This window comes from Gossypium arboreum, chromosome 3, assembly GCF_025698485.1.
Source record: "Gossypium arboreum isolate Shixiya-1 chromosome 3, ASM2569848v2, whole genome shotgun sequence".
Lineage (NCBI taxonomy): Eukaryota > Viridiplantae > Streptophyta > Magnoliopsida > Malvales > Malvaceae > Gossypium > Gossypium arboreum.
This window is the reverse complement of record NC_069072.1, coordinates 24,648,705-24,657,154: the sequence shown is the minus strand read 5'-3', so window position 1 is coordinate 24,657,154 and position 8,450 is coordinate 24,648,705. Positions and strand designations below refer to the sequence as shown.

Genomic DNA, 8,450 nt, shown 5'->3' with positions numbered 1-8,450 from the left:
TTCTTCCACATCTATGCCTCCACAAACATTTTTTAGCAAAGAAGAAAAGTATACCCAGAACATATCAAAGAGGTCATTTTGATTTGAAAAAGGTTTCCTTTTCCAATATGCCCCCTGATAAACGGTAATTTATACATATTTTTATCCCATGCTTAGAACATTTATGGGTGATTTCTCCTTATATTTGGTGAATTCGATGCTCCTAATCCTTTAATTTCATGTTTTACACTTAGGTGAGCATAGGAAAATAAAAGGAGAGAGAAATGGGCCAAAAACGGAGAAAATGAACCAACATGAGAAATCAACACGGCTCAGACTTCCTCACACGGGTAGTCCACACGGCCGTGTCCATTTGGCAGAATCAAAACAAGACTTACATGGGTAGACCACATGCCCGTGCCTATTTAACAGCCTTGACCACGGTCTGAAGCAATCGTACACGGGCGTGTTACACGGGTATGTCCCTGTCGAGCCCAAGTATAGTCCTATTCGGAAAAGGCCACTTTTGAGGGCTCTTAGGCATTCTAAAGCCTAGTTAAACACCTGAGGAGGCACTTAGGAAGGGACACACGGAGTAGGAGGCAAGAAATTACTCAAGGAAAGCCGATTGATCCATCTCAGAAGCCAGATTCATTGTCAAGACTGAATATCTCTATTAAATTTCCTTCAGGAGTTTTGGGTTTTCTTTATGTTTTGTTATCTTTATTCTTTTGAGATGTTTTCTTTCATAATTATGAACTAAACCCCCTAAATACCTAAGGGGAATGAAACCTAAGACGGATCTTGTTATTATAAATATTTAACTTGTTATTAATTATGTGTTCTTAATTCTTGTTTTAATATTCCAGGATATTGATTCAAGTTAATGTGCATATTCAGAGGAGCAAAAGTCCCTGTCTAAGAGTAAATTTATTGTAATTAAGTGGAGTTGATTTCACGCCTAGAGATAGGGTGACAAGATTTTGCTGGATTAGGGTGAAACCTAATAAGGGAGTCCATAGATCGAGTTAATGCAACACTAGGGTGTTAACTAGAAAGAGATTTCAATTAATTAACCTAGGGTTAGATGTTATCAGTCTCGAGAGAGATAATAATATAACTTAGGGATTTCTACGGATCAAGTCAAATGAATAAATCATCTGATTCTGAGTTAAATAACAAGTGAAGTCTAGGTGGATTTTTCCTTGGGTATTGTCTTAATCAATCGAGTTTTCCCAAAAGCTTTTCCCCAATTTTCTCTCTATGCACCCTTAGCTTAATTAATTAGTTTAGATAAAAAAATCCCTTAATTTTTAGGCTAGATAATAAAAAGAAAGTAATTACTAGTACTCTTGGTTCCTTTAGGTTTGACAACCTGGTCTTGCTAAAGCTATACTACTGTTCGATAGGTACACTTGCCTTCATCGTGATAATAGTTAGTTTCAAGAGCGATTAATTATAAATTTTTAAAACCTGTCACGAATGTCACGTATCAAGTTTTTGGCGCCGTTTCTGGGGAACTAAGATATTAGGAACACTCGATTTTTATTACTTTAGCCATTGTACTTTATTTGCAATTTAAATTTTTATTTTCTTTTGTAATTTTTCTTTTATTTGCTCCTGGCAGGTTTTTCTAGTTTATGACCAGAAGAAACCCGTCAGGACCATCACTTTTTGATAGTGAGATTGATTGCACAGTTCGCAGAAACTGAAGAGAAATAAAGCGAAGCTTAAGATACACAGGGAAAGAGCAAGAGGACGATACTCACACTACAACCGAGGAGATGGCTGAAAACCAGGAAAATTTGCTACCTCCTACGATTGCTGCTAATCAGAGTCCTACTCCACGTACTATGTATGATTATGCTAAACCTTCTTTAATAGGAACTGAATCAAGCATAGTTAGGCCTGCTGTTCCTACAAATAATTTTAAACTGAAACCTAACACAATTCAAATTATACAGCAATTTGTTTAGTTTGATGGTTTGCAGGATGAGGATCCCAACGCTCACTTGGTGAATTTTATGGAGTTTTATGATACATTTAAAATCAATGCCGTTTCTGATGATGCCATTCGTCTTCGGTTATTTCCCTTTTCATTGAGGAACAAAGCTAAACAGTGGTTAAACTCGTTACCACGAGGGTCAATCACTACTTGGGAACAAATGACCGAAAAGTTTTTATTAAAATATTTTTCACCGGCTAAACAGCTAAATTACGTAATGATATCTCTTCTTTTGTGAAAATGGATTTAGAAAAACTCTACGATGCATGGGAGAGATACAAGGACCTTCTGAGATGATGCCCTCACCATGGGTTACCACTCTGGCTACAGGTTCAAACATTTCACAATGGCTTGAATCCTTCGACTAGACAGATGATTGACACAGCTGCTGGTGGAATTATCAATAATAAGACACCTGAGGATGCTTATGAATTTATAGAAGAGATGTCACTGAATAATTATCAGTGGCAAGTCATGAGGACAAAGCCAACAAAAATAGTCGAAGTTTTTAACATCAATTTAGTCACCATGCTCTCTAATCAGGTAGAACTTTTGAATACAAAAATTGACGATTTTCTTGGTTCTTTACAGGTACACCCAGTAATGCAGTGTGAAGCAAGTGGAGGTGGATCAAGCAATTCAGAATACCCATCCTATGGCTACAACATGGAGAACGAGCGGTTAAATTACATGGGTAATAATCCTCGATCTCAAAATAATCCTTATAGTAACACTTACAATGTAGGTTAGAGGAACCACCCAAATTTTTCATGGGGAGGCCAAGGGAATCAGAGACCACCACCTCCAGGCTTCCAACAACCACCCTACCAATAAGAGAAAAAGCCAAACCTTGAGAAGATGCTAACAAAATTCATCTCGATGTCAGAAACTCATTTTCAGAATACCGAGACAACACTTAAGAATCAACAAGCATCGATCCAAGGGCTCGAAACTCAGATAGGATAGCTCGTCAAATTAATATCTGAACGACCACAAGGTAGCCTGCTAAGTAACACTGAATCTAACCCAAGGGAACAACTCAACACAATTACCATCCAAGACAAGGAAGGGTTAGTGGAACCTGAACTAGAACTAAGGCAAGGAATCGTGGTAAGTAAAAGCAAAGGTCAGGTAGACCACAGTGAACAAACAACGGTAAGAAAAGAGTACAAACCTCGTGTGCCATACCCCAATGCGATAAGGAAAGACCGCACAGACGAACAATTTCTTAAATTATTAAAGAAATTACATATTAACTTACCGTTTGTTGAAGCATTTTTGCAGATGCCAAACGCAGTCAAATTCTTAAAAGACCTCTTAACAAATAAGCGGAAGTTGGATGAGGCATTGTATGTAGAGCTAAATATGATTTGCTTAGCCATACTAAAGAATAAGCTGGCCAACAAATTAAAAGATCCAAAAGTTTTATGATTCCTTGTTTAAGTGGAAGCTTAGATGTTAATAATGCTTTGGCTGATTTAGGGGCTAGTATCAATGCCATGCCTTACAAAATGTTTAAGCAACTAGGTCTTGGGAAACCGAAACAAACTAGGATGAGTATTCAATTAGCTGATAAAATAATCAGATTTTCTAGGGGTATTATTGAAGATGTACTCGTTAAAATTGACAAATTATATTCCCAGTTGATTTCGTTGTTCTAGACATAGAAGAGGATAGTAACGTTCCTTTAATTTTAGGGAGGCCCTTTTTAGCAACTACTAGAACAATAATTGATGTTGGCACAGGTGAACTCACACTTCGTGTGGGAGACGAAACAATCACCCTTCAAGCTCGTAATTCGAGTAACACATCAAAAATTGAAGGTGGTTGTATAAATCATTCTACTAAAACTGATCATGTGGTGCAACCTACTTTGCAGGAAATAGGTTCGAAGAACATACATGAGCCATGTTCAAGCAACAACAAAAGACCTATCTATGAAGAACGAAGGCTACAAATCGAGGAGCTAGATGAATGGCGGACATATAAATAGAGAACACACGATAAACCAAAACCACGCCATGACAAACTAAATTTTCCCCAAATCAATTAAGGTTGTAGACAAAGTGCTATTAGACGCAACAGACCCTTGTATTACCACTTCTGAACCAAATGAAGAAATCCCTCTTATGGTACTTAGCATTTTTCTATACGGTACGGTCGAGGTAGTTCATCCCAAATTTGGCGCGTTCAAGGTAAATAGTACTCATCTTAAACCTTATGTTGATAAAATTGATAGTAGGGATGATGAGTATAAACTCCTCGAACCACCATGACCACGCAACAAGAAAGGTAAGTCGAGCTTAGACTATAAATAAGCACTTCTTGGGAGGCAACCCGAGCACTAACAGTATTGATTTCTTTAAAATTTTAGTTTTTAACATCTAACCACTAACTAAGTCCTTGAAACACAGGTTTTCTAATCTACACGGCCAGGCACACGGGCGTGCCTTAGGCCGTGCTCACACCACGGGAGGAGACACGGCCATGAGGTACGACTGTGTGGAAATAGGGCAAAATCTTTCCCCAACTTGAGATGCGATAAGTTGCCACGGCCGTGCGACATGGCCGTGGGAGAGCCTGTCAAAACAACACGGGCGTTCGACATGCCTGTGTCTATAAACTGTGGTTGAGACTGAGAATTTAGCACGAGTGTGCGACACACCCGTGCCTGCCACCCGTGCTCAAGATAGATAAAACAACACGGGCGTACACATTTAAACATGGGCATGGGAGAAGCGAACGAAGTAGGACACGACCGTGTGACACGGGATTGGATATCGGCTCAATTTCTTTAGTGTTGTTAGGTCGACTCGGGGTTGGAGATCGTTGGAGGCAGCACTGTAACATCTCAAAATAGGGTCTAGTCAGAATAGTGGTTTCGAGACCAAAAATTTGACATTAAAATATTCATTTTATAATTTTTTGAGGCCTAGAATGTGAGTATATGCATGTGTTAAAGTTTCATGAAGAAATTCTTTGAGTAAGGTGTTCAATTGGAAATTAGGAACTAAATTGAATAAATTGCAAAACTTGAATTCTAGAAGCAATTTGTATGAAATTGCTTTGGGTTATGAATTAGAAGGTCTTGGAGAGTAATTTTCCAAATTTCCAAATTTTTGGACAAAAATGGGCTTGCATGGGTGAAATTTTAAAGATATGGCATGAGGGCATTTTGGTCATTTGGCTTTTTAATGAAATAAAATGGGAAAAATCAAGCCAAAATCAGCCATTCTTCTTCTCCATGCTGCCGAAATTCTCTTGTCACAATAGCTAGGGTTTTCAAGCTTTCCAAGCTCAATAGTAAGTGCTTCCAAGCCCCATTTTTAGTGTTCTTTGTATTTTTAAAATCCCAGTAGCTTGCTCTCTCCATTTCTACCCATATTTCATGCTAAGGTTCATGTTTAAAAATTTAACCATGCCTGAGTCACTTGTATTTTGATGGGTTATGGAAGAACATGAAAGATGAATATGTGTTAAATATCTTTTCCTAGGTGATTTTCATGAAAAACCCTTGTAGGGACCATTTTGCAAAAGTTGTAAAATCTGTGGTAGAAGTGTGAAAATAATGGAAAATGAGGACTACCACAGGAAGGAAAAGTGTTCGACTAGGCTTGTGTACTGTAGAAATTGTATATGTTTCAATATACGAGCTTAAGGACTAAATCGTAAAAATATCAAAGGTTAGGGGCAAAACGGTCATTTGGACCGGGGGTGAGAATTAGACTTGTGATGTATAATGTGGGGTATTAATGATATAATTTTGTTGTTATAGACCCCGAGGAACAAATTCCGGAGGTCGATCAAGGTAAACGCAAGGTTTCGGAATAACTGAAACACAACTCCGAAATAAATGCCAGGTAAGTTTGGATAACTTGAAGTAAACCCCTAAAATGCATAATTGTATGATTTATGAATGCATGATGATTGAATTTATTATTGGCATGAAATATCATAGAAATGCATATTTGATGGCAACATGTGAAAAGTGTCTCGGTTGAGGTTGACAAAGGGAATTCGACAGTAACCCGTAATTACATGTGATTTGAGATCCTGCATGTGTTGTAGTAAGGATTTAGCCTAGACGGGTAATCCGTTGATCTCAATTATGAAAAGGATCTAGCCCGGACGGGTGTTCCTTGAATGATCGAGCCTCCCGAAGAATATATCTGCATTATGGATTTATCCCGGACGGGTAATTCGATTAGGGTTTGAATTTAGCCTGGACTGGTAATCCCGACATCACCTTATGAGTTCATGATATGGGGAATTTAGCCTGGAGTTGTAATTCTGCCATAAGATGTAAGGTTCGCGGGAGTGCATATATGCGAAATGATCATTCGTAAGAATTGACGGCTAATGGGTATTCCATCGAGATTTCCTAGAAACTCAATAGGATTAATATGGTGTATGTCAATAAGATGATGGATAATGAGCTCATCTACATAAATTATATGATGCTTTGTTATGTGACTAACTCATTGATTGAGTGCATGTGATAGGGAATCATTTCATGATTGATGATTTTATGATTTAAATATGGATGTATGTTAATTACTCAGCAAGTTTACTTTTCGGTTATTCGAGCTTACTAAGCGCGTAAATGCTTACCCCTTTCTTTTTCCCTATCTCATAGAGCTCGAGGACTCCTAAGGACTGGAAGACCATTGGAGAGTCGACACACTATCAACTAGTCAAGCTTTGGTATAAAGACATTTTTATTTTGTTCAACGGCATGTATAGGATTCTTGAGTGACATGGAAACCCATAAACACTAAATGGGAAATAACCTTTCATATGTGTTATTTGATTTGCCAAATGAGGGAATGTAAAAATATGTTTATCTTTTTGTATGTGGCCATGAAAATTGGCTTAATTGAAGAGGGGTATAAACTATGAATTTTTGCATGGTTTTATTTACAAGTGATTGATTGTTACTAATTGGCAATGAGTGACATGAACAAGCCAATTTCAGATGAATTAAAGTGACATGGAAACCCATAAACACTAAATGGGAAATAACCTTTCATGTATGAAACCAATGATATGAGGTTTCCATACAACTAGTTTTATCAAGATTATTTACAAGTGTATAATCATGTTTTCCATCGAATTTGGTAACCACTAGCTATAAGGAGTAGAAAGAGGTGACTAAAGGCTTGGAAAATAGCCGATTAGAGTCCATATAGTTGGACACACAAGCGTGTGTCTAGGCCGTGTGTCACACACGGTTTCATCCCATGGGTGTAGGCTATGGTCGTGTGACCCCTGCACTTAAAATTTTAAATAAAAAATGCATACGAGTAGGCCACACGGGCGTGTGTCCTTGCCGTGTCTAAAAGACAGTGTTGCCCACGGGCAGGTAGCACGGGCATGTGCCACGACCGTGTTGATAAGTCAGTGTTGCACACGACTGAAGGGCATGGGCGTGTCCCAGGTGACACGGGCGTGTGAGTCCACACGGCCCATCTACACGGGCGTGTAACACTTTAAGATAAAGAAAATTTTCCAAGGTGCCCAAAGTTTATCGACTGTTGTCGGTTTTTTCCTGCACCGTCTCTAGACATGTTTTATGTCTCGAAAGCCTATTTAAGGGAAATGAATACATATTTGAAAATTTTTAAATTAGACCGCAACTTAGTGTCTTGATTTAATATGTTTATGAACGTAAAATCCCGGTAATGCCTCGAGCCCTATCCTGGCGTCGAATATGGGTGAGAGGTGTTACATTTTATGGTATCAGAGCTACGGTTTAGTCAGTTCTAGGACTATTGTGACAGCCCTAAATTGACCCCTAGTCGGAAAGTGGTTTCGGGACCACGAAACCAAGTCATAAAAATAATTTACAGTCATGTTTGATGCTCATTATATATGAATATGCATGTGTGAAAAATTCATGCTTAAATTATGTGTATATGGTGCGAAATTTATTAAATAGGACTTGTGTGAGAAAATTTAGAAATGTGCTAGGCAAATGTTAAAGTGGCCTATTAATGCATGTTAGAAAATGCTTGTACTTGCATGTTAAATTAGCCAAATTCTAGATGGTGGCCGGCCATGTTATGGACTAAAACATATTATAATTATTTTATGTTAATATTTTATGTTAAAAATAAAAATATGGATAATAAAAAAATGTTGATTTGTGGAAGGAGAAACCAAAGTTTCTCCATCTTTGCTCCTCATTGCCGTAACTAGAAGAGAAAAAGCTTTGAGAAATTCGGCTATGGTGGTTAGCTAAATTAAGGTAAGTTCAATGATGATTCTTGGATTTTTAACATTTTTGAGTTAGTCATTAAGTTCTTTGCTCAATGGTGTGGTGTCTTGAGCATTCGGCCATGGTAGAAAATGGAAGAGATATATGGTTGTTTTCATGTTTAATGAATAAGTTACAAATGGTTGTTAATTGTGATAGTTTAAGGTAATTTTAAGTAGTTTGAAGAAATGAACAATAATAATAATAAAT

The 8,450-nt window shown here is 37.7% G+C and overlaps 1 non-coding gene across 1 annotated transcript; it reads right to left on the bottom strand.

The window, feature by feature from the left end:
• Positions 1-2,191: 2,191 nt before the first annotated feature.
• Positions 2,192-2,298, bottom strand: LOC128291290 (small nucleolar RNA R71). The gene has a single exon (XR_008281066.1). It is a non-coding gene; the product is annotated as a small nucleolar RNA R71 (small nucleolar RNA).
• Positions 2,299-8,450: the final 6,152 nt, after the last annotated feature.